The sequence below is a fragment of the Trematomus bernacchii genome, unplaced genomic scaffold, assembly GCF_902827165.1.
Source record: "Trematomus bernacchii unplaced genomic scaffold, fTreBer1.1, whole genome shotgun sequence".
Taxonomy (NCBI): Eukaryota; Metazoa; Chordata; class Actinopteri; order Perciformes; family Nototheniidae; genus Trematomus; species Trematomus bernacchii.
Window position 1 is genome coordinate 11609853 of NW_022987727.1, and position 27704 is coordinate 11637556.

The window sequence follows — 27704 nt, forward strand, 5'->3', positions numbered from 1 at the left end:
CCCATTCTTTCACAAATGTTTGTAAAAGCAGACTGCATGGCTAGGTGCTTGATTTTATACACCTGTGCAATGGGACTGCATGAAACACCTGCATTCAATGATTAAGAGGAGTGTCCCAATACTTTTGTCTATATAGTGTACATTGGAATTGTGATAATTAGACAATACATTCTTTTTAAAGTATTATATTTAAGACATGCTGATAATGATATGTGCGATGCCCTGATGTGATGAGTGTATTCAATTTGTATGATAGATAGATAATATATTCAGTGTTTGAAAGGTGAGACAGGAGGAGAAAGGTATTTTTGGATCTAAAAGGTGAAATACCTTCAAAACCATCATTTATTGCACAGTAACCTTCCTTTTCCTGCTTCCCAGAAAATAAAAACTGGGCTGGATGTGTAATAAGTGGAAGTAACTAGTCTCCTCCTGATACTACTGTTCTCCCTAGGCCACCGCTGCAGAAAGTGAAAATAAGTGTTCTTTATCTATTTAAACAAAACAAACAACATAAGTGTCCCTGTATTAAATAATGATTATTACCTTAGTCTGCTTTCCTGGTATTACCGTGTACCACATTCATTCGTCTCTGATACCCGAGGCTACCGTATCTGCCGACGTTGGCTAACGGCTGCTGTGATAGCTGTGGGCAGTTGTTCTAGAAGAGATTGGGACCATAATAAATATGCTGTTTTCAGCTCTTTATGTGAGTTGCAGCTGAAAATGATTTAAAGCATATGCTAGTTGTCAACTTTGCTATTTATGAATAAAAGTGTAATCAGTAGGATGTCACTTTGCATCTTCCTACTACAACTGATGTTGGCCCTAGGCTCCACAGAACTGTTCACACACTTTGTTTATTTGTGTGTGTGGGTTTGTACTTGTATTAATGACATTTCAGAGAGAAAATACAGTCACATTAGAGAGACCCACAAAGCAGTTTTCTACAATGAGTACCATTATAGTGTTAAACAAATACTAGAGTTTAAGCCGATGAGATGATAACAGATTCTGACAACATTAGAAAACTATTAATTAAAAGTTGCACACATCATACACATATATTTAATACAATAGCCATTCATGATTACCAAATGATTGAGACAAACATTTATAAACATTACAAATATTTAAAATCCTACAACAAATCATTAACCGTTATTTTGTTGACTTTGTTGACCATTGAATGAGGTATTATAATCATTATGCAACTTTATAATAGCCGTCTCAATGTGTTTATAGACGTTTTACAGACCACTTATTAACCATGAACAAAGTGCAACAAATATCTGCTACATCTTTCTTTGCTATGTGGTTTGACAAATAAGTTATTAATCATTAACAAATATTCTCAAATATAAGATCTGAACACCTCTCCAAAATCACTATACACCATTTATGTATTTAAAGTCTGTTAGGGGGGGTAATAATGAGTCTTATTGATCATGTGTACACATCAGAGAACATGATCCAGGGTTCTGCAGAAACATCAATCCTGATGTTCTGTCTGTTGCTAAAGTGATTATACGTAGAGAGGTATTTAACACTTGTTGCCATCATACAGCTGAAGGATCAATATGTGCTTTGGTTAATTGAGTGTGTTTGGTCACATGTTACACAGTAATGGAAATTGAATCTTTGTACAAATTGCACATTTCCCCTGTGTGGGACTAATGAAAGATAATCTTATCTTACCCTACTTCAACGATATTCAAGTGTATATAACTGTCTATGTAAGACAGAGATGTTATACATGCAAATCGTTGTTTGACATAGCAGTCGTCCTGGCTGAGTTCAGCTTCATCTGCGCAAACTTTATTGATTCAAATCCTTCCCTCTGGCGATTCAAAGTATAACTTTTTCTGTCCTGTAAGACTCAATAATATAGGGTGTTGCTTCTTAAAGTCCCCCCTCAAGACACTTTTGAGAATGTGTAAAACGTTTGTAGAACATACTTTTCCCAGGAGCAAATCTACTCTTTTTCCCTTATTGACGCCTATAAATATTAAAATATGCAAATATTATATGCCTGCCGACGACAGCTGCTAGCACTGTGTTGACGGTGAAAAAGCAATAAGCACCAAGATAATTAGAGGAAACATCGGATAAAGAAGGCTCCGACAAAAGCACCAACTACTGTAGCAGACAAATCAGACTGGAAAGAATATCTTTGATTTGTTTTTTTATGTTGTTTCGTATCAAATTTGGCTGACATTGCTTCGGTATATGAAGTATAGAAGGAAGCTCCAGGGTCAAGTTTACACCAAAAAACTTTACACTGTACCATGTTTGCCTTTAAAACATCCACTATGCTAATGCTAACTCTCCGTCAGGTTTTTGGGCTTCAGTTTCTTTGCCGGGATTTGCGTGTTGGACAGGGATTGGCTTCTGAATTTATGATGCGATCAATCAAGCTTGCCCTGGGTACATTTAAATCAGAGATTTTAGATAATTACACAGCCTTTTCCCATTAAGTAGAGGAATGTGGAAAGACCTGCTGCTGAAACTTACAAGATACAGATACAAGTCAAGCATTATAGACTTAAACATAAGAAAAGTACATTTATGATTGTAGGGGATCTTGTAATATTTATGTATCAGTCTTTGCGATGGCAACATTACTATGTGCATTATTTGAACACACATATTGAATGTTTAACCATTTATTGAGCTACCATCATTTGTACGATTAGTTACCGTAGTTGTCGCCTAAAATAGAAAAACGAACAGATGCAGAGATGACTAATTTGTGTAACATAGGCCCAGCTCTGCCTGAATCAGGGTCAGGTCTCCCTGTACCAGTGACTGAGTGAGGCTCAGTCACTGGTACATGTTCATCTACAAAGCCATGTTAGGTAAACTACCATCTTACATCTGCTCTCTGATCACACGACGAATTGAAAGTAGCTATTGCCTGAGATCTCATGCTGTGGTTTTGTTAAATGTGCCAAGTGCTAGGACTGTCTTAGGGACGAAAGCTTTTAGGTGCGCAGCTCCTCTAACTTGGAACAGTCTGCAAAAATAATGGAAACTGAGCAATTTGGTTACACTACATGTTTTTAAAGCTCGGATAGATGCTATGCAATCGGAAACTGTTGGTACCTGTAAATGTCGTTGTAAATTGTAAATCACTGTATCTATGTTGTATGATGTTCTTTTTGTTTTTCTGTTGTTTTCTGTTTTTATGTCTTCATGTGGAACCTACTTGCAGCAGGTCTCCCTTGAAAAAGAGATCGATGATCTCAATGGGATTCACCTGGTTAAATAAAGGTTTGAAATGAAATGAAGGGTTGGGGTTGCAGAGCATTGGTGATGGATGAGGGGCCAATTGTTCAGAGGTTTAATCTAAGTTGATGCAATGTGTTTCTTAGATACAAAAAAGAACATGGGGGTGTATGTGTGCTTATATAATTGGACCTACATGTATTCACAGTATTCTTGCCGTTTAGGTTTAACAAAAAAAAGGCACAAGTGCAAATTAGGCAAATGTACAAGGCAATAAAGTATCTCTGGTCATAGAGTAAAGAGAAAAACACATTTTCAAAGACATTTTTTAGCTATAGCTGCAGATTTTGTGGTGCAGTGAACAGTTTTTGGGGGCAGTGTGAACATTATTTATTAACCTTCCCTACACACTATCCTCCCCAGTTATGTCTCCATCTTTACCCACTGCCCTCCCACTTTCTGCTTTGCCCATCCTTCTCTCCCTGTTGTCCTCATTACTTCATTCTTTTTTTTTTAACTCTTCCAGACTCACCATTTCACTTATCTTCACTTGTGTAACTTTTCCCATCTCCCTGCATCTAGATTCACAACAACAAATGTATCTCTTGAATCCGCAAGTCAAAGTCTCTCCTGACTCATGTCCACTGTACAATACTCTTATTTCTTTGACACCAATCTCCCTCACCCACCAATACAATCTGAAATTCTCTTCTCATTGAACACCCCCATTTCATTCTCCCTTTTCTTTACAGAATCTGGGTCATTCGCCCCTACAATTGTATTTTGTACGACAGAAAAGGCAGAAAGATAGACAAGCCACTCTAGCACATTCAAAAATGAAATGTGCAGTCTTCGGCTTTAACTCACACTTTAAAGCACTCCATAACATACTAGGTCAAGTTTTTGGCCTTATTGATTTCTAAAGTACACATCCACATACACTTTTGTTGATTACTTTTGCTGATGACGTTACTAAACTTTCTCTATCTGAAGTTTTGCATTAATATTTAACCACGAGTGCTTGTTATCAAAACACGGTAAGGCATCAAAAGAAAATCTTCTCCATGTTCTGTTTATCAGTTTCTCTGAGGCATCCCTTCAGAAGTCAGAAGTCAGAAGTACAGTATTCCCTTTGCAAACATCAACAAGTTGGCAAAGTTTGTTAAAAAGTAGGAATAGTATATGTAGACTCAAACCCTCAAAGATGAACTAACTTACACAAGAGGTTGGACGGTGAAAGAGAAACTGAGCATTTAAGGTTTTCTGACAACAAGGTTCAACGGATGATGTAACGTTGTTAGAGACAGAACACATGGAAAAAAACGGGCAACGTTTGAACCCAGTAGAATTTTGTGTTTGTGGTTAGAAGCCTGAAATAAGGTCTGTACTGTAGTTAACACAAGCTGAAGAGATTTGCATGTTTTGTTCTACAACATGAATACGTTAGTAAAAACTCAACTTGTGAATGTCCGGAGCTTCTATGTGTCATCAATTTGGCAGTTGCTAAAAAGGTGACGAATTAAACTACTAAATGTCATCACGCAAACACAAGTCCGCCTTCAGTTTAGCGGTGGTGATGTGCAGCCATGAGACGGGGATATAGTTTGCATATAGCATTACGTTAACTTTTGATTTCTGCCAATTGCATTTATGCTTCAAAAATCCCAAAGTGGCGTTGGTATGTGGAGATTATCCTGATACAAAACATGTTAAGTATAATAAACATGGACACAAAGGTTTTTTTCTTCCATGTGAGGAATTCCCATTGCTTTTTGTCGGGGAGCGCTTGCGATGCTAACTTCAGAGTCTGGCATACAAAATGATGTCATCACTACACCAAGCTGTAGGAGGACTTGCCCTTATTTGTCATGTTGGAAAGAAAAACTAAGAACAATTCTACAAAAATCATCATATTATAAATAAGTAATAAAAAGTTGTTTATGTGACATTTACTGCGTGTGTGTTGTGTGTAAATGTGTGTATTGATGTGTCTTTGTATCCATAGTGACAGGGAGGGAGACAAAGAAATCTGAGAAAGCTTCTCTGTTGAATTTATGAATATTACTTCAGCAGACTGTAATTAATAATGCAATGTTTACTATAACTGAATAGGGAAGGGGGAAAAAAATAACCTTTACTTGCTCTCCAAATTATTTTCCTCTCTTATTGTATCTTTGTTTAAATTAGTTTTCAAGATTTGAATGTCACAAGCAACTACTTTTTTTTACTCTTGCAGCAAAACTTTGTTTATTCTTTGCAGTCAAATATCTCTTATTCTAGGACGCTTAAACCACACAGAACAGTTTTTTTAATCGTACATATTGAAAGCAAGTCACGGCACAGGAGCACTGGGAGAACTGAGGTGCAGGTAAAAGGAACATGTGATGGATCAATATATTGACAGACAGATACCCTGATGTTGTCCGTCAATTCAGAAGATTCACCAAAGAGAAGGAGGTGATAATATTATAAACAAGGTGAATTTAGCGATCACAACGAAAACGGCCAAGACACACATTGAGCCCAGAAAATGAATGTTTTTAAGGGCTTTAAATATAAGCCTCTGTCTAAAATGGACAACATTGTTAGGAGATTTAAACTATACAGCGATTCTGCACTGCGGTCAACTCAGCCGTCTCTCACGTTTGTTTTTTCAAATCAGCAGCTCTTCATTTTTTTTCCCTGCTATATTTGACGAGTGATACAAATATTTTTTACCACAAGTTCTTAATAAAACTGACACTGTTGGACTCGGTACTAGTTTGACTGCTACCAGAAATAAAATGAAGTACTTTTACTGTGTACTTTGTGAGTAATCCTCTGTCAAAGTCTCCTCCATAGTATAATGCATGTTTTTCTGCTATCTTAAAAATAAAATGTTACCATTAGTTCTTAATGAAATTGATACTGTTTGACTTTGTATTAGTTAGCCTACTACTAACAATACATTGAAGTACTTTTACTGTGTATTTTTTGAGAAATACTCTGTCAAAGTCCCCTCCTGAGAACAAAATCAAGCCGCTTCTGCTAAGTTTGATGAGGGAATTCTTCTTTTTTGCCATTAGTTCTTCGTGAGATTGATCCTGTTGGACTCAGTACTAGTGCAACTACCCCCACAAGTACTATTTTCATTTAATTTCAAACCTTTATTTAACCAGATTGGTCCCATTGAGATCATAGATCTCTTTCTCAAGGGAGACCTATGAAGTAGCCTACTTACTGTGTACTTTTCCAATAATCCTCTGTCAATGTCCCCTCCTGAGAACAAGAATGCATGTTTTTCTGCTATTTTTAATAAGCGTTAAAAAAACCTTTCTTGATGAGACTGATATTGTTGGACAGAGTATTTTAAGAGGATGGTAGACATGATATGAGCACTACTTCCAGTCAGTACTCCAGCGGCAGCATTTTTACATCTTGGAGTCTTTAGAGACTGGCCTGGATAGCTGGTCTATCCTTCAGCAAAGTGACACACTCTGTGACTCTTGTTGGCCTCTTATGGGGCTGCTGTCTTTTAAAATATGATTATTTCTCTGCTCCTAGTTCATTCCTCTCAGATTCTTCCATCAGTCCCAGTCATTGCTTGTCAGTCAATAGAGCTTCGAAAAATGCGTCTAATTCAACAAAATGTTTTTTTGTGAGTGAAGGCCAGAGCTAAATTATAGATTGTTTGATTGTGTAATTACAAGGTGAGAGAAAATAAATCCACATCCTCCTATTAAACTTATTTTCTTTACTTTTCCATGTTATACTTATACTTACTTGCATTAGAACATTTGCATGTTAAAATATATGATAGACAGGTGTGCACATAACTTTTTGAGTGAGTTACTCAGATGAGTACCAGGAGACAGCATTTGGTACTCACCCCACATGAAGCGTGGTGTTAATAAGTGCAGTCTTCCTCACTGTCCTCCTCAGTGTCTCCTTCACTGTCCTCTATTTACACTTCTTGCATGCTAGATGATGAAGATGATGAAGATGCACCTCCCTGTCTCTTTGTAAGCCTCCAATTTGCTTTCTCCAAAACTTGTTGCTAAAACTGTGAAGTCCTTGCATTTCCTGAGGCCAAGTTGAAGGATCAAATACTAAGAAATTATCACATGACTTGAAGTCATATCTGATTTCAGAGGTGGGAAGTAACAAAGTACACTTATTCAAGTACTGTACTTAGGTACAATTTAAGATACTTGTAGTTTACTTGAGTATTTCTATTTTATGCTACTTTGTACTTCTACTCCACTACAGTTCAGAGGTAAATCATGTACTTTTCTTCCACTACATTTATTAAATACCTTTAGTTACTTTACAGATGTGGATGAATGATGTGAAAATATAATCAAGTGTTAAATCAGACTTTAGTTCCACCTGGAGTAAATCCACAAGCTACCCTGCAGTATACAAAGTCATTCAAACTAATTTTTAAACACTTTAATGATCAATAATTATAAAACATATCATATACATTATTATGAAATGGACCAATCTGCAAAATGACTACTTTTACTGTCGCTACTTTAACTAGATTTTGATGATAATAATTTTCTAATTTTACTTGAGTAACACTTCTTCCACCTCTGTCTGATTTCAAACTCTTCCATTAACAGCCTGAGTAAGTTTGCAGCTGTGTGTTTTACTCCACTTTGTTGTAAATAAAACTGCAGCAGCTTGACCACAGAGCGTGAACGTTGTGATCAGCTGATTTTGCGCAGTTCTCCAGTGTGTGCGCGGGGCACAGAATGTGCACAGGGGAGTCTCCCACCGCAGCCAGTTGACGTAGTTTTGGTACAATTCTGTTGTACACACCGACGTTAACAGCAGCTCCGTCTGTGCACACGGCGACCAACTCTGTCGTCCAGTGATCTAAGCCTCTGCCTCCTGTGAAGCTTCACAGGTCCGTCGGTTATGTCCTGCGCGGCACGGCCAGCACCCAGTTCAATCAGTCATAGAAAGTCTGAAGATTTTAGCAGGGAGCGAAACGGCAAAGTGGCTGCTTAATGTCTTTGTTTTTTTTGGACATGTCTAATAATTTACTCCACTGAGTATTGACAAGAAACATGTGTAGGCGAAATATGTGTTTTGTTTTGATGACCTATCAGGTACGCAAAGGCGCGTTGTGACACAAGTGACGTTACGCATTTCAGATTGTTGCCGCGCATGCGTACCTGCGTACCAGTTATGTGCACCCCTGATGATAGATATCTTTCCCAGCCTCAATGAAATACAATACAATACATGGATTCATAATAAAACTGAACATTAGATACAAATGTATACATTAATAGTCTTGTGTGTAAACATTTCAAATTTAAATATAAAATGAGAAAAAAGTTTACTTTGGAAATATTTGTCACAAAAACCTTTCTAAATTATAGTAAATTATTTAAAAATGTTTAGTCAATAAAGGTTTCCTGCTTAAAATAGTTGAAATAGAACGTAAACTGATATTTTAATGAATATTGTAAAGAAGGGCTCCTAAAAAGAAATAATCATATATTAAAAGACAGCATCATCATAAGAGGCCAACAAGAGTGACAAGGCAAGGATTCAAGGCTTTTTTATTGTCATGTGTGCATAGCTACAGTGTAGTTATGACGATGAAAATCTTAGGTCACAGCCTCCTCCAACAGTGCAACACAATAACAAAGATAAAATAGTACAAGTAAATAAAATAAAATAGAATATAATAGAACAGAATATAATAGAACAGTGCAGAATAGTCTATACAGTATTTTGGGAGGGTGTGTCACTGTGCTGAAGCATAGTTTTGACCAGCTATCCAGACCAGTATCTAAAGACTCCAAGGTGTAAAAAATGCTGCCGCTGGAGTACTGACTGGAAGTATTGCTGATATCATGTCTACCATATCCTCTTAAAATACTCTGTCCAACAATATCAGTCTCAGGAAGAAAGGTTTTTTAACGCTTATTAAAAATAGCAGAAAAACATGCATTCTTGTACTAAGGAGGAATTGACAGAGGATTACTGGAAAAGTACTTCATAGTACTTGTGGGGGTAGTTTCACTAGTACTGAGTCCTAGTTTAAATCTCCTTACAATGTTGTCCATTTTAGACAGAGGCTTATATTCACGGCCCTTAATAACATTCGTTTTCTGGGCTCAATGTGTGTCTTGAGCGTTTTCGTTGTGATCGCTAAATTCACCTTGTTTATAATATTATCACCGTTCCTTCAGCCGGATGCTGTAAAAGTGTATTTTAGCATACGAGTGCTTTTGTTTTCAAATCACTTCCGTGAGTTTCACCCCGCCCCTCGCTCCAATGAACATTAGACCATTTAGTAAGGTAAAAAGCAAAAACGCCTCTCAGACGCTCTTCCGTTTACTTGTTTAATAAAGAAAAACAAATGGTCCGAAGATACATGGAGTATGGTTGATTGTACATAACGTCATTTGCTTTGGATAAGTGTCAGCTTAATGCAATATAATGTTATATCCATCTAAAGTTATTTCCCAGTGTACTTGAACCTTAAGAAAAGTAGTTGTCTATACTGTAAACATTTTTAATGCTGTGTTTTAAAATAAAAAAGTGTCTCACCAGACATAAGGGAATTCTTGCCTTTTGAAACTTGCATGAGTTTAACCACAGGGTCATTTGGGTTTTATTTGCCGATCCTTCATGCTTTGTCCCGTCTTTTATCAAAATAACAAGCACACAACTCCTTGAAATGCTATGTTTTCTGAATGGAGTTTGGATCGATTTGCCTTTGGTTTTAAAAGAAAAAAGTTTAGCAAGTTGCTGTGAGACTATACTGTATAGTAACAACAGTGCTTTGATTTAAATACCAATGTTAGAATTGCAACATGTTTACAATGGCAGTACGAAATTGCTGATTATTATTACCATCTCCCTAATGTCAGAATGCTTAACAATTGCAAATTAGCCCTAAACACAAAGTACAGCTGAGGATCAGATAGGCAGGTATGTGGCCAGTTTGATTTAAAGATCCAGCAAGAAAAGTTAAGGGACTAATAAACTTATGATTTATCTTGGGTAGAATTTATAAGTCTGTACTATTTTAGTGTTCTGAACCCACAGTAGCTCCCCTGGTTGTGGGGTAACCACTGAAGCAAGGCTGAGTCCCTGTCTCAGTGGCATCAGAGCGCATTTCAGTCTTATGACTTAAATGAAACATTATGAACATTCATTTGCAGGTTGTATTGTGGCCTGGTGGAAGAAAAAAAAATCACTAATACAGATTTAAAAACATAATTGAATCAGTATACCCAACACTATCTACTGTAAGACTGGTGCAATTTTCTGACAATCCCAATTGCGCAATTTGCTGCAATGAATCTTGTCATGGCTTATGGTGTTACAGTGCACAACACACAGTACAGTTAAGAAGAATATGCAGTTTAAGATTTAAACCCACAATTTATACAACCACTTAAAACAATCTTTGGAAAATAGTAAAACTTAATATAATTTAGTTCCATTCAGTCTGTTTTTATTGGCTTGATTATAGATGCCCCGAGGGAAATATGCAGATGTTAAGCAGGCGGAAAGTGTAGCCTACATATTTATGAAAACTGATCAGGAAACTTTGTTAAGAAAATAATGAAAATGTATTGCACACAAGAAGCACTTCCTACCCTGACTTAAAGCAGCATGTTGCCGCTATGCAGAGCCCTCCTCACCTTTCCTGATAGGTTTGTTGCCATGCCAACTACTGACAATAAAGTGGCTGAGAAACATTTCAGAGTCATCTGTTTGTATTATGGTGCCGTATGCTCCATTATGCTGAAAAAGACTGGCAGCACATTTTGAAGGCCATATTACTTAAGGATGGCTCTCAGTGCAAATCAGTAATGATTTCCTACTCTTAGACATAAACAAAGACAGTCTCAGATATTGCAGGTCCATTTGTGTTAAAAATACATTTATATTGCATCTATATTGTATACACCAAGGGTATATTTTATAGGAATTGTGTTGGGATGAGTGTCGAAAAGTATGAGTGTTATGCTGCCGTAGTAAATACAGGACCTCTAAATACATCAAACCTCAATATTTGACTACGACGCATTTTACACCGTTTACGCAAAATGAGTGAGTGGGATGCTCTTCATTATGCAGATTATTACAATACGAAAAAACAAGCATAGCGCTTACACCCACATTTTTTTACAAATAGACAACCTCTGAATATTTTTGGGAAATAATAGTTATATTATTATACAAAACAGTATATGAAGAAATATCAAATGTTGAAAGTACAAGAGTTATCAGCAAAATGTACTGACAGTATCAAAGTAAACTATTTTGGCATAATGGTCCCTTGCGTGTGAGTGTTAATATCTTATTTGATTATTAGAACTTTAGCACGACGGCACGAACAGTGTTATAACGTTTAATAATTGTTTAACGACTGCCTGTTTTGTTGGATGGTTAAATGTCAAGAGGCGAGCAGGATAAAAAAGTGAAGCTAAAGCAGAAGTGACTGAAGGAAGAAGATTCGCCCTGTCTTACTCGTGCAAGTTTGAGAGCAGCGTTCACTTGTGTTTACTAGCATCACTTAAACTGGACACACTGGCGAGGATGCAGGGATAATCTGTTAACAAAATTAACATCATTTACCGTGAGTTCATTGTAATACACGTATCAAAATGATGCCGAAATAACGACATACTGATACCTATTAATAAAAAACATGAATTAATGCTTATGTCTCGATAGCAGGCAAATAACTTTTAAAATGCGTGTTTTTTTAATGGAGATCGGATAGATCAAGCTAGGCTAAGCTACCGTTGTCACTGCTCTTTCCACACTCAAAACGTCATATAGACACAAATAAAGGAGTAACTTTTCTTTGCAACGCCATAGACATTCTGTTCTATTGTATCTCATTCATACTGCCAGATATTTTAGATTTCAACAATCAGCGTTAGATGAGATTCAGTCGTCAACCCAGCCATCTTCCAGACCTGGCTGCCAATCCGGCATACCCCGTCAGTTCTGTCTGAAGTTGCGTATAACTTTTCCCTCTTTGTGTGGCTCTCTGTCATGTGTTCCTAATTTTGCCGTTATCTCCTCACATGCAGCTGCGCACAGTGGCTGCTCCCTGCCATGAACAGACATGCACAGAGGGGTACTATCGGGGTGAGAGCCAGAGAATTAGCCTTTGCGAATATGCATAAAATCACTTCAATAGACAGAGTGAAAAAAGGCATGGAGACAAAGACATTATCTATGTAGCTGGCATAGATTTCCTCGGATAAGACTGTCTGTAGACTTTTGTTTGAAGGTTTAGACTGTGGGTGTTTGGGGAAGCAATCATACCAATTACTCTGTGTCTTGGTGTGTGTGTGTTATAATGAACCCGTTTGTCTTAAATCTTTTGCTCATTCATAAAATATACATGCTACAGATTCCCATTAGAATTGCAATGATTATTTATTATTTCTGCGGGATGAATTATTCAGTTTTTCGTTTTTGCAAATGCGGCACTCAAAAAGATGAGACGATAACAGTTGTCATTAACAACCACTCTCTCTGCTTCCCCTTCCAACGCTCACTGTTGTTGCTGATGTGACACAAAACATTTAATATGTCCGCCCCTATCACTACCTTTGGCCTGGGCCCAGTAATGTCTCGCCCAGTGGGAACTTTGCAAAGGAGAGAAAGAAAATGGGCCACTTTCCAACAGATGTTAATTATATACAATTTAAAGAGGCCCTACTATGCTATTTGGAGTTTTCTCTTTCCTGTAGTGTGTTGTATAGGTTTGTGTGCATGTAAATGGTCTGCAAAGGCTAAAATATGTGTGTTCCCTCCAGAGGGAGTTTCTCTCCCACATTCCCCCCCTGCCTGAAACGCCTCCATTGGACTCCTCTGTTTACTTCCATAACATCACTATGTAACACTTGCAATTCTATTGGCTAGCGCTAATGATATGCTAAGGGAGATGACATTTGCAACACCCCTCTAAGCGGTTGACCAATCACAGCAGAGCCGTCCAACTAACCAATCAGAGCAGACTGGGCTCTGGTTTCAGACAGAGAGTGTTGCAGCACATGCAGTATGATACAAAATAAAGAGCTTTATGAACATTAAAGTATGCAAATATGTCAAATAAGCATTAAATACAAATATGAACCTAAAAAGGTGCATATGCCCTTCACATTTTTTGTACCAATGGTCGAGAAACAAATATTAAGTAAAAAGTTACAAAGTTAACCCAAAATAAATTGGCATTTCATTGATCAAATGCCTTTTTATACCATCATCCAGTCAATCAGCTCACAGTACAGATTTAATGTAACCCTATTTGAAGGTTTATGGAGGTTTATGAGCACGGCAGTTGGGTTTAGCTCACAAGGATCTTACATCTGTAAGGTGAACGTCTAATGTTGGCTCTGCTTAAAGAATATTTGAACAATTTCGGAAATATTTGCTCCGCTGTGATTCTGACAGAACAGGATTATGAATCTAATTTCTTTGCATTCAAATAAGAATCTTGAGTATTGTCATTTAAATAAATGTCTAATAAAATGAAAGTCACTATCCAAGGCCAAATAAGGTAACATAATATTGATTGAGCCTGTCATGAAAGCCCTAACATACGAAGCATTAGGAACTTGATGTATAAGGCAACATTCACAGAAAAGGCATAACTGATCTCTGGGAAGTGAGATACAAAAACACACCTGGAACAAACCACTTATTGCCATACAGATTAGATTGGAACCTTACGGCCCGTCCACACAGCGGCGTGCGATGAATCTTCAACGCTTCTGCCCATTCACTTTGAATGGGGTGACATCACGATTCGCCGAACTGCATTGTGGGAGCGAAGCGGAGCTTTGCTGGCGTTGCTCGCTGCAAAAGTTGAGCAATATTCAACTTTTGAAGCTTCGGCGGAAGCGTCAGCCAATCAAATCATATGCCAGTACAAGCTCGAGCCAGTCAAACTGCTGCTTGTGTGTCAGGGGCGGGAGATTCATGTGATTGGTTGTTGGTCGAGTTTCAGACACGCAAGCTTCAACGCACGCCGCTGTGTGGACGTACCGTTAGGCTCACATCTGGAGTCAGGACATGTCTAGTGTCTTTTGAAAACAAATCAAGATTTCTAAAACTCACCTGCAAAATCTTCTAAAGTAGTCCTATTAACTGCTGTATCACATCTGTGTAACAAATCAATGAAAATCACAACAATTATCTATTCAACAAGTTTGAATTTATTCTTGATGAACAATAGGTAATAACTGGGGATGCACCGATACATCGGTTAGACATCGGCACATCGGTAAACAAGGTGGTGGAGGAGCTGCTGCTGTAGGGGGCGGTGCATGCTGCAGGACTTCCGCCCCATGTAGCAGGTGTCTGCAAGATCGGTAAATGAATCCAACATTCAATGTTCTTTGGATGCCGTTGTTTATATTTGTGACTTTGTTATACTGCTGCTGCTCCCCTTAACTTCCAGAATCTGCGCTCGCTCAACTTCTCTCTCGCTTGCTCAACTTCTCTCTCGCTCTACACATGCATGCACCACATGCGGATGCTTGGACTAGTTGTTGTGCCAAAGGGACACTTAAGCACGCCAAGCTAGACATACATGAGAGCAACCCATCAGGTTACTTACCCTCAACGTCATGGCCCGCTCCTTTTTGGGTGAAATGATCTGCTGTAATTTGACTGGTGGTGTATCAAAAATGATTAGGTCTTTGCCATTCAGAACAACACATTTGGTATTCCGTGCATTTTTGTTTATCTACAAGGAGCCCAAATGCTTGGTTAGTCAGGCAAACCAACATACATAATGCCCTTTGAGATCGCTGATCTCTGTTGATCTATGTTGTGAACTTAAAATCTAAATGGGATTGCTGTTTGAAAGGGACAATGAAAGGCATATCAAAAGTTGCATCTCACTTCTGGAAAAAAGCAAATAAGTATACTTTCCAAAATCGAATTAGTTTGTTAAACTGTCACGTAATGACGTTGTCATGTCAATGGATGAAAGTAAAAACAAGTCTTATGCAACATGCTTTTATTTCCAGCATTGCACGTTAATACCTTTCGAAGTGTGTGTGGGCTTTTGATATCCACTGAATATCAAGATCCTTTCCTATCTCTCAATAGTGTTAATGAAAAACAGAAATTCAAAATTACACAAAAATCACCTTTCAAAAGCAAGATGAAAGGCTATTGCAAGGTTTAATTTGGATGATATGACAGTTGCAGAGACATACACTTCATTCAGTCTTCCAACAATGAGCGCCAACAAAGACATATTATAACACGGCATCAGTAACTCCTGAGTGTGATTTTCCTTTTGTCATTCTTCTACCGTCTATCTCTCACCTCTTGTTTTTTGTCTCTAATCTTCATTCTCCACTGTACTTTCCTCCCTCTCTGTGTGTCAGTATGCGACAGGTGAGTGGGGGATTGGAAAGGTCTTAAAGAGGCTAGCTCTGAGACTGGACATCAGCAGACATCCGTTGGTGTTATTATTCACTCTGATCTTAACATTGACTTTTTACCATATGAATATATATGTTTTTATTCTCATATTCATGTAACTGCTAAAAAGCACTATAGAGGCTCTGCAGTTATATCAATAATCTAATGGTAACAATTTAAGGTGCCAGTAACGACACCTAATAAACTGTTTGGTCTTATAATTGCTAAATACAGGACAAGTTATGACTCCATATTTTTCTAATTTCTACAAAAAGCAAACAGCAAGTGAAATACAATACCATAGTTGACAACAAATATATCATTTAGGTATGCAATATTTTAACAATTGAATAGTTAACTACGGGTCATCTTATGTTTACCTAAATTAAGTTGACTGCGTCTCTGCAGACTTTCATTTTTTGGGCTTTTGCTGCTATCCCTCCTGCAAAAAGTGATTGTCTAATCATCGATTAGCATACATGGCATCGTAAGGCTGTTACTTTTTTGCATTGCCTTTCCAATATCACAACTTAGATAGAATTATAAAATTGGAGGGATGAAACCCTCTTTAATGGTCACACATGCAGAGCACACAGCACACACAGTGACATGTGTTCTCTGCTTTTAACCCATCCTAGTACCAGGTCTTTTCTTTGTTAGAGTTTTACTCGCTACAGGGTGTACTTTGAGGGTTTGTGACTTTGCAGACCGTTTACATGCATAAAAAGCTACATAACACACAAGGGGACGGGTAATAACCGGAAAAGCATGTCATGGGAGCTTTAAGTCTGTGGACTTGAACCGGCAACCCTATTGCTCACAGTCCAAGCCCCTACTGACTGAGCCACTGCCGGGACAAAGGACAACATTTAAATTATGTGTTTTCTGGTCCAGTTTAAGGCACTAGTGCATGCAACTGTTAACTAGCGTATTATCTAAAGGACTAACCTAGCATTACCTCCAAGGTAAAGAATATGCATATCATTATCAAAGTCTAACATCATGTATGTGTATGACAGTTTTGTACAGTTCATTTTCACAAGACTCAACTGTAAATACAAAAGGAGACAACCAAGTAACTTCAACTGACTCTGTAGGTATTGTTAGTACCTAGCTAGCTGTGGCTAATTAATTTCACACTGAAAAATCCACTATATTGAAATGTGCGACTTTCTACTCCTTTGTGAAGTTAAAAAAATAGTTATGTTATTAATTTATGAAACTATTGAGTTTTCTCCTTGTTAACGCAAGATCCCTTTAAATCATCTTTAATATATGTTGTGTTCACCAGCTCTCAGAAATATAATATTCAATATATCTTTATCTTCTTCTCGACCTCACACCACAGTACTCTTTAATAACAGTTTTATTTTCTCCAAATGTTGTGTACTCAGCCTTGATTTTTGTAAAGCCTGTTCTCCACTGGCCTTCAACACTGCGGTTGCTATGAAACAAGTGATACATCTATAAAGCGTCTTTACAGAAAATGTAAGTCCTGTTGTGAAGGCTTTCTAGTTTGTTGATATATTAAACAACACTGGCTGTACCACAGTGCATTCAAGAGGGAATTGTCTGCAGTGGCACTGCAGGAATGTAAAGGCAGACATTGGCCAAGGATCCCAGCGTCCTTCATGCTATATTTCTTTATCCTCTCTCAATTTCATTCATCAAATGTTCAGATGGAATACAAAGTGATGTTATTAAACAGCATGACTGCATCAGAGGTCATTGGAAAAATGCAATTCCACACAAAAAGTGATTGTTGTTCGACAACAAAGAAACCTTAATGAAGCACGGCTAGGTGTCAAGATTTGGATTTCTCCACATGTTGAATCAGTTTGCCCGGGGCTGTATTTTAGAGAGTTCGGAGGGTTTTGTCTTTTTTTCAACCTTTTCAAAACCAAAATTACAAGAGCAAAAGCTTACAGGATGAATTCAAAAGTAAGTGTATTTGCTGTAAGGTAAAATGCAATTGTCCAGCTAACTAGGTCAATTACCTAGAGTACTGGCCGAGCACTACACTAAAATACTATCATGAGGACACTTCTGACTTAAGCTTTCTTTAGGTTGTACTCGTAACTATCACTGAATTACTCATTTAGTGACTAAGCTGGTCATCGGTCAGAGGCTATATACAATAACAGGAGAGCATGTTGGTTTCTAGCAGGATCCTCTCCTTCTATCTGCTGCGACAATGACAAGAAAGGACATGACGCTTCCACATAAGTAAACAATGAATATTGTAGCATGTTAAAGGTTAATAGAGGAAGGATGGATCCCCCGCTGCACATCATAAAAAACAATCAGATCATCACTGAGGTTGCTGTTTGTCAAGGGCAAGTTGATGTCGTAAACACATGATACCATGTGAAGTGGAACCCATATCATAATCAAGACTTTATTAAGATAACTCATCTCTAGAATGTTACAGTAATCACTATACACATACTGTATATGTGGTGGATACATTCCTACAATAAAATGTGAAAAAGGTTGGAAAGTTATTGTATTACCTTATGTATATACCATACACACAGTATAGATTATGTTCTGCATACGTAGGTAGATATATATATATATGGATAAGTAACAGGAAATGGGAGGTACAGAACGGCAGGAACATTCTCATTTAATCAAGACCTGAAGTGCAATTTCATGCAATTTAGAGCCTTCAATCATGTCCAATCAAGATGTTATTTCCCTTTAAAGCTATGTTTAGATTACAATATATAATAGTATATTTCTTTTTCGTTTAGTTCCTTAAGCTGTGAGTGACAGATACAGGGTGCCGAATTTCAAAGCTACCCAACAAGACAGATGTTAGGAACTCAGTAACGTAGTCTGCATATCCCCAGCTCCAAGACATTACCTTTTGTATTTATTCTTGTTTTGACTGGGCCTTAATGATGGAGCTATCGATAATGTGAGAGAGGACTTACTGGGATTTCTCGTAAAATGAAAACTATTTCTGATGAAAGGCTTAAAGACACTGAAATACAACGTCAGCTTATGTCTGGACCTCATTCTGAAGACATTGTCTGTCTTAGCTGTCCAATTTTTTTAATATATATAATTATTACATACAAAATGGCCAGAAATAACAATTTCTAAGTTAGAAATAACCAAGTTGTATGACCAACAAATGGGGAGGCATAAACATAATTATGTAAAGAGCAAGAGAAACAAATATAGAGTCAAGTTCCTTGGATATGTACACATACTTTGCCAATTTGGCAAACATACACACTACAGCATCTGAATTGAGCAGTGTGTGTGTGTGTGTATGTGTATGTGTATGTGTGTGTGTGTGTGTGTGTGTGTGTGTGTGTGTGTGTGTGTGTGTGTGTGTGTGTGTGTGTGTGTGTGTGTGTGTGTGTGTGTGTGTGTGTGTGTTTGAGAGAGAACATACCGTGTAAGTTTTCCTCCAGTGCATCTCATCCCGTCAGCCGTGTGCAAGGCCGGGTCAGCCCGGGGTCAGCCCACTTCTGATCATCCCAGATGATTGGCGTCTCTGTCTGTGGCCACGGGTGAGTGCCTCGCTATGACATCACGCCTTATCTCAGGAGACCTGAGTTCAGGGGCGGGGTCACAGGTGACAGAAGACCAGAGGAGGGAGATGTTAGCTTCTGATTGGTTTATGAGTGACAGCCTGAGGCAGCCAGGTGGGCAGAGAAGAAGAGCGGAACGAGGGGTCAAGGCACCACTGGTAGGTTGAATGAGTTGCCTTGGTGATGTTCACAAGGTTAGTTTAAATTAGATTTAGCATCAGACTCATCAATTTGTGTATGTGGAAGAACAGGAAGACATGCAAATAATGATGATGCTGCTGCTGCCTAAAAATATCAAATATTTGTACTATGATAAGGACTTGGATACAAATTACTTGGATTTTGTATTTGATTTTAAAATAAGTCCACACTCTTTATTTTCCGGTTCAGATTGGTACTTACAGTAAGTCCCTACAGACTGAGCAACTGCCGTCCCAATTATTATCAGATATTTTATTGGTTTAACATTAGAATTCTTAGACATGCTTAAGATTTAATGAAATATCAGTTTTTAGTGTGGACGTTGAGGTCTTTTTCCCATTTGTCTAAAATGCAAGATGCATTTTTAGAATCAGTGGAACACGATTTTAAGTGTGCTGTGTTTAAAGAGGCTATTATGCTTTTTGTGGGTTTTCCCTTTCCTGTAGTGTGTTATATAGATTTCTGTGCATCTAAATGGTCTGAATGATCATAAAAGGGCCCTTTTAATTTTGCAGTCCTATTTTCCTACCTACTTTGAATATACAGGTTCCAGGTGTTCAAGAGATGTCAATTTGATCTCTAAAGTTGGTAAATGGATGCATAGGGCGACTGTGGCTGTGAGGGAGTGCGGTCATCTTTCAACCAGAAGGTTGTGGGTTCGATCCCAGCCCATGCAGTCAACATGTCGATCTATCCTTGGGCAAGATACTTAACCCTGAGTTGCTCCCGATGGCATGGCCAACGGTGTGTGAATGTGTGTGAATGTTAGGTCCTAGAGTAAGGTACACTGCTCTGTATGAATGGGTGAAAGACATGTAGTATGTAAAGCGCTTTGAGGGGTCTTAAAGACTGGATAAAGTGCTATATAAGTACAGTCCATTTACCATTGTAAGCATTCAATACTGACGGTTATATAAACTGTGATATATATATTTTAGAAAAGCAAGCTTCTACTCTAATCACAGTGAAGAAAACAAGTGTGCAACTGCCTCTCCGTACCCAACTCCCTCTCATAACTTCTGCTCTCCTCCCTTTCTTAATCATCCCTGCACTTCAGCCCCCACTTTGACACCTCAGATCTCCACCTCTGCCCACGCTTCTCTTCTTTAAAGCCCTCATCCTCGTGTTCTCCTCTCTGTCTCTGCTCAGACTTGTCCCCGTTTCCGCCTCCCTCTTCGTCTCCCACCTCTCTGTCCATCTTCATCCCCGCACTCCCTCTCTCAACCTCTCACTAATCAGTGTCTCATCCTTAAAAGCTGCTTGTTACAGTAGGAAAAAGAGCTTCAGTGGAGAGTGAGCACAAGGCCAATCATCTCCTCTCCTTCTCTCTCTCCATGGTCCATCTCAGGTAAGAGTTCAAGTGCTGCTGAGGGCTGTTCGGATCAAATCTAATCCACATATAACTTCACCCCAGAGACTGTTTGAAATTGTTAGATTCTTATTAAAAGTGCCTGAGCACACAGTCAAATGTCAGAGCCCTGAGTCTGCAAAACTTTAGCACCACATTCTCTGTCCGTGTTAAAGGCCGGTGAGAGAATCTCAGGTGAGAGATTAGATGGATAACTGAGGTGACCAATGGCACTCATTTCAGCAAGAGGATGTAAATGTCAGGTGATATGGAGATGAAAAAAAGGAGTGGTATAAATAGGTGTGACGTGTAAAATATGGCCAGAATTTCAGTTTAAAACATTCAAAAAAATCAATTGACAGACTGTGAAGAAGTTAAGAAAACAATTGTCAACAACATGTATGCATTAATTTCACAATGCAGAGATACATAGTGAAATAAGCATCATATTCTCTTAATTTGACTTTATATTATGTTGTAATTTCCTTGTTATTATATAATGTAAAACACAAGCACTCCATGAATATAAAATATGTCATTTTCAGGTTCCTATTTGTATTTTGTGTCTCAACTGTGACATGTCAGACTGCTATTTATGTCCTTTGTGATGTAGTTAGCAGTGGCGAACCGTGTCAATCACAACTGGACCTTCTGTAGACACACACACCCCCCGCCGCCGCCGCCGCCCCCCCGGCGTTATAAGTTTCACTGAATTTTCGTCTTGAAAAGGGTACTCACAACAATTCCGCAACATCTTCATCTTCACCTGTTGCACATGCCATTTCAACGTTAAAAACAATAAAACGGCATGAATTGCTTTGTCGCATTCATCTAGATCCTTTGTCTCGAGCCAGTTAACTACCGGGCCTTCTAGAGAGTACCCTGGAACCGAGGGAAACTCTGAAAGAATATGCCCATTGGCTACAAATCAATATATGATTGGTTGATCAGACTGTCAGTCCAAATGTACGCTCTCATTCAGTGCAACGGCCAGGGCATTCTATCAAGGATATAGAATACCTTGGTTGAAGGATATTCTACCCAGAGACACAGAACAAGATCTGATTGGTTGCTTTCTTTTCTAACACAAAACCACTGAAATGCGTAGTGCATGGTCCGAGAAGGACAAACAAATCAATGTAACACTGTAATATTACAGATCAACAACACAGATACGATTCTCATTTATTCATTTTATTACATTTTATTTATATAATTAAATCGATTTTTTGTTTGTTTTATCTGAGTGTTCCAGGGTATTCTCTGAATACCTTGAAGGCCCTGACGGTTCGCCACTGGTAGTTAGTCATGATGGTACTAAAGTATGTAACAAGCGTATATTGAACACCTGCCTCTTTACAGTGCTGTATGCAATCACACAAAAATGACCAGCCATTATCGGTCCCTTTACAACTTCCAACATTTATGGAACTCATGGTGCTGTTAAGTTTGGATTCCATTCACAAAGGAAGGACAAAGCCATAGTCAACAATATCAGCCCCCCAGCTGGTGAAGTGCCTGTATAGTCATTTAAATTGAAGTGGTATTTTTAACGATACACAAATATTTCACCAATGCAAGTGGTATTAATCATTAAATTAACACCCCCACGCATGAGGATAATCCTCAGGATAATCCTCATGCGTGGGGGAATAACATTACAGAATAATACATGACTAGAAGGAAACTTAAATGTATCCTTTTTGGAAACTAGAGAAATCATATCTAATGTCTGAGTTAAATTACTTAAATTATTAGTAATTACTTCCTGTGTGTAGCTGTCCAGCTTTCTTTTTTTTTGCAGTTTGAGGATATAAATCGGATGTTGCCATTGTGTTGCGTTATGCTGTAAAGATTCTGTATTGCAGTTAGTTTGTCCACCCCTTCACTTAAAGCAGCTTTGCCCATACTCCCTTTTTAATTCATAGAAAGACTTCAGCGAACAGTTCCAAAAAACGTACATCTACTGAATTGATGATATATCATAATACTATACAATTGAAATAAAAATGATCATTTGAGATTCCCTTTTCTGGTTTTTCAGAGCAAAGCAGCAGGACAATGAAATAAGTTGCTACAACAGTCCCCATATATGAGCACTTGCACATGTCAGTGGTTATGAAGGAGAGTTTAAACATCAATAGGTGGCTAGTTCCAATTCATGGCAGGCCATTGAGTCCGAAGAAACCTAAGAATCTCAGGTCCTTGCCAAGTAAATGTAAAATCACTGGTACTGGACACAGTATAATGATCATTTTGTGCTATGATAGTGTACTTTAGAAGTCTCACTTTCTGCTACTTGAACCCTTAATATCGCTATTGGAAGAGCACTCCAGTTTTATGAACTTCTCCTAAAGAATGAGAGGCTGCTGTTGAGAACAAACACATCTCAGCAAAAACTCTCAGGGTATATCAAGGATAAACATAGATTTTCTGTCTCCTCAAGTACAAATCAAAATCAAAATGCCACCAGACCTCAAGGTAAAACATTTGCTTTCATAAAATAGTAGTGTTGTAGAATTTGACATTCATCCACATCACAGAACTCTACTTTAAAAATGAGTGGTACCACCTTTTATAGAGCCAAAACATTTTAATGATATGCATTCCCCTGAATCAAGGGTCGTTATTTTGCTAATGCACTGACCTGAATATCCTCTTTGGGATAATTAAGTTTGATTTGACATGTTGTGCCTCAGGGCTGTAATCATACAGGATGCATTTCTAGCAGCAGGGGGGGGGGGGGGCTTTTGTAGTTGTTTTTGAAGTACTTTGCATTCTGTGTTTGAGCTCCAGGTGCCTCTCATTGATCCACTTGTGTGTCCCCGCTGTTACTGAACAAAAACACCTGCACTCCGAGTCGAAAATTGCTGTTCTTTGATGAGCTCCGAGCTGAAAAGACCAACTGTTTTTGGACCTAGATGTAAAAGAGGCATTAAGAACTGTTGAATCTCATGTAATCAAGGAAAATAGAGAAACATTTGGCGGTGCATCTTCCCATCCATGCAGTTTCGGAAATGGAGAATATTGAGATACAATAAAGAGCAACCGGCTGAAATAGATGCGAAGTCTTCTTTATTTATTTAGTTAGTTAATTACATTAGTTATTATTTTCAAGCAAAATGATTGACAGCAGCTCGACTTTGCCTTGTTGCCTGGCAACGATAAAAGGACACTTTGAGCACCTCTGCCTGCGCAGGCTTTTCAAAATCAAGGCCTTACAAAACACACTTTCTATTGTGCCTGATTCAAAGACACTGAATAAAACTGCAGTGAATCAAAGCAAATGGAATGTGTTGGTGGCATGAATGTGAGACGTGAATATGAGGGTCGACCTTCGCTCCACATGCCTCCCATCTCACTTTAAATATGGAGTTTCTCTAATAAATATGCTGCTGGCTTCTCACACACTCACACACTGCGGGGCTTTACTCTGGAAATGTCAGCTCGCAGGATGGTCAATATCCGATAACCTTTATATGCTTGATCAGAATGTTGAACACCGAGTACCAGGTTAGGCAACGCTCCAAAATCTCCTCATATCAAACGCTTACCAAGCTGTAGATTTGAAAGTCGGATTTAACATGTTTGTAACTTAGGTAGGGCAGTGGCTGTACTTGCGGGTGACACAGTTTTATGCTGATGAGAAAGTTATAAATCAGAGAAAGTTCTCAGACGATTCATGAAGGAATGAATGGATGAATGAATGAAGGATTGAATGGATGAATGTTCTATATTATTTTAATGACAGATTGAACCACAGCAATATTGTTTTAGAGATTTGATATGTTTAACTGCTATGCCTGTCATCTCTGCTCTGTGTCATTGTGTTGTCTCCTGGGTTCTGTAGTGCCCGGAGTCTGTCTTTTTATTTTTTTCCTCCCAAACCCCATCCCCTCAGGAAGCCTTTTGCCTCCTGTCAGGTCATCATTGTAAATAAGAATTTGTTCTTAATTGATTTTCCTGGCTAAATAAAGGTTCAACTACTACTACTACTCAGACAACCCTGAAAACACTCCTGAACATTTCATTATAGGATCTCCATTAGCAGTGATATTAGCATTGGCTATTCCTTCCTGGGACCACACCATGGATGTATAAAGAGAACTTGAATGGAGAGGGAAAATAACTCTTGGATTATCTTAACGCGCATTTAAACTTTTAGGAACAAATACAAACAATTGTTATTCAAGTTTTTGCACTGAGAAGTTGATTTACCCCCCAAAAATATACACTGTATTAAAGACGTCCCTTTCCTGATGTAAGTCAATGGGAAATATTATTTTGGAACCAAGGACATCACAGACTGATAGAGAACTTGGCCACTACGAAAGTTTGCTTCGGTGCCAGGCTTACTTACTTCTCATCTATCTATATATGCTTAGTATTCAAAACATCTCTTGACAAAATATGGCAAAATACAAAGAGCATTTTACTTGGTAATGTTGTAGATTTGGTGAGAGACTTAACTAAGTAGCCTTTAAAGAAACTCAGCAACAGGTCAATCATTGGGTTAACCATAACCCTAAGCTTACTTTGCGTAAATGTACAATTTTAAAGTTTTTTCTTTTGCCATGAATTGGACATGTTCCCCCTTCCCTGGATCCGTATTATTATTTTACTTACAATATTGTCCGCCCTATGCCTTTTGCAATGCTAACACAATGCCTAATGCAGTGGTCACCAACCTTTTTAAGCCCAAGATCACCAACCTCGGCCTAGGTGAAAGGCGAGATCTACCTATTGCAGAATTGAGTGAAAAAGACGGCCCAGACAGTGCTTCCAATTTGAGGCCTTTTATATAGGCTGCATCTGAATTACTGTTACAATGAAGGCTCGATAATCAGCTCACGGCATATAGGCAGGGGTAAAGTGCTCTTTTTTATGAGTGGGGGGCGGACCTCACCTCCTCTGGGGGGTCCGGGGGCATGCTTCCCCGGGAATATATTTTTTTAAATATTGAAGTTAAAAGCATCAATCTGGTGCACTTTGAGAGCAACATGAAGAGATCTATGGATACCTCTCTCAACACCCATATGAAACAGAACTGGAAACATATTTTCTTTTTCTTTATGGATATTTTACAAATCACTCCCCTTTTAAACTGTATTCTTGTTTTACTGCCATATAGTATTTCATACCTGTTTTTCATTTCTTCTCATAACTATAATGATCATATGAAGGTGTGCCGCGGAAATAATCTTTTGAATAATTTGTGACAAAACCGTTTGAGACCCACTGAGATAACTTAGACTAAAGTGAACTATATCTAAACACTCAGAGAGTCCTTTAGCTCACCTGAGTCTCTCAGTCTGAGAGGAGAGGACTCTCCTCCAGCTTGTTGTGGAAACAGCTCCTTATGTCCGTTATTGCAGCTAGCTAACCAGATGCTAACATCACGGTCCCCGCTGGCACCGGTCCCTCTCTCTCCCTCTCTCCCTCTCCCTCTCTCTCACACTAAATGCGCTATTGCCACACACACACAGAGCCGAGCTTGAATGACACAAGCACACGTGTATTTCCATGCAACTCTCTGATTGGTCTGGTGTCTTGCCTCTGTTGCATTCACTGAACACGGAAAATTGCAGTCCTGCCGTCCTCTCTTGTGTCATGATAAGGTTCACGTAAAGCACGGTTAATGTATTATATTATTGAGGTGTCTAAAATATACGTCAATCAAGTGGGACCTGCAAACGGGGTGGTGGATGATAGGTTTACATCTAAAAACTTATTTTTCAAACATTATTATTTTTATTTTATTTTAATTTCTTTTGTTACTTTTTTTTTTAACAGTCCGCGATCTACCCGCACCACACTCGCGATCGACTGGTTGGCGACCACTGGCCTAATGTATTTGAATGTGACAGGCACAAACATCTAACCATGCTCACAACATGGTACATTTAGTTGAAAATGATTTCCGGTATGCCAGCTCCAATTATTTACACATTAAATGCTTGTATGTTCCGGTCAATACATGTCCTGCTGTCCCAACACCATATCATGCAAAACAGCAAGGGAGATGCGCCTGCTTACAAAGAGCAGTGTGTGTGTAATGGCGCTTTTCCACTGCAGCACGTTGCACGGTTTAAGCGGCCCGGGCCAAACCTGGCCCGCTTTTTTTTGCTTTTCCACTAGGGGTAGTTCCGGCTCAGGGCTACTTTTTCACCTTTTTTCTGGCCCTCCAAAATCGAGGTTCTTATCGGGCCAACAACCGGGCTGATTATGTGACCCGCTCTATCGAAATCAAAAATACGGACTCATTTCAAAATACCAGCGACTGTATTCGCCATGACACAGACAGTCTGTGGTTTGTACTTGTTTAACTTTTGTCTAGTTTCTGAACAGATATGAGAAGCTGTGAGTGCTAACAGCTAACGGCTGATGTTTTGGTTTTGTGGTTCGCATTGAAGATGACGTCACGGCAGTTTTATGCAGCGTCACTCCGCCCGCCGAACAGCCGATCGCCCCGCCTACACTGCGTTACTATAGTTACTACCCCAGTAACTAAACTGTAATGGAAACGCAGCAAGTGAGCCTGGCCTACCAAGGCTTAACCATACCGTACTAAGCCGTGCTAGGTCCTGCAGTGGAAAAGCGCCATAATAGTGCCTACTCTCTCGGTATCATCGATCCCATACAGCTGGTACTGCTGGTTGGAGTCTTACTGATATAGACACTGAACAGTGGGACTGCCTATGAAGCAGACTCAGGGAGTGTGGTTCACATTATCCAGAGCAATGCTGCTGCTCCTCCTCCTCTGTGTAAGTAGTTATCTCTGACATACAGAGCAGAATGTGAAAGTGAGCGTGGCGTGAGTTGGTGATGGGATGAAGGGCATGTGTTTGTGTGTTGGTTGAGTAGAGGCAGAAGAAAATACCGCAAAAGATAAAATGTGATTGCAAAGATTGATGCATAAGGCTTTTTCATATTTTCCAGATATCTCAAAATCAGGCTAT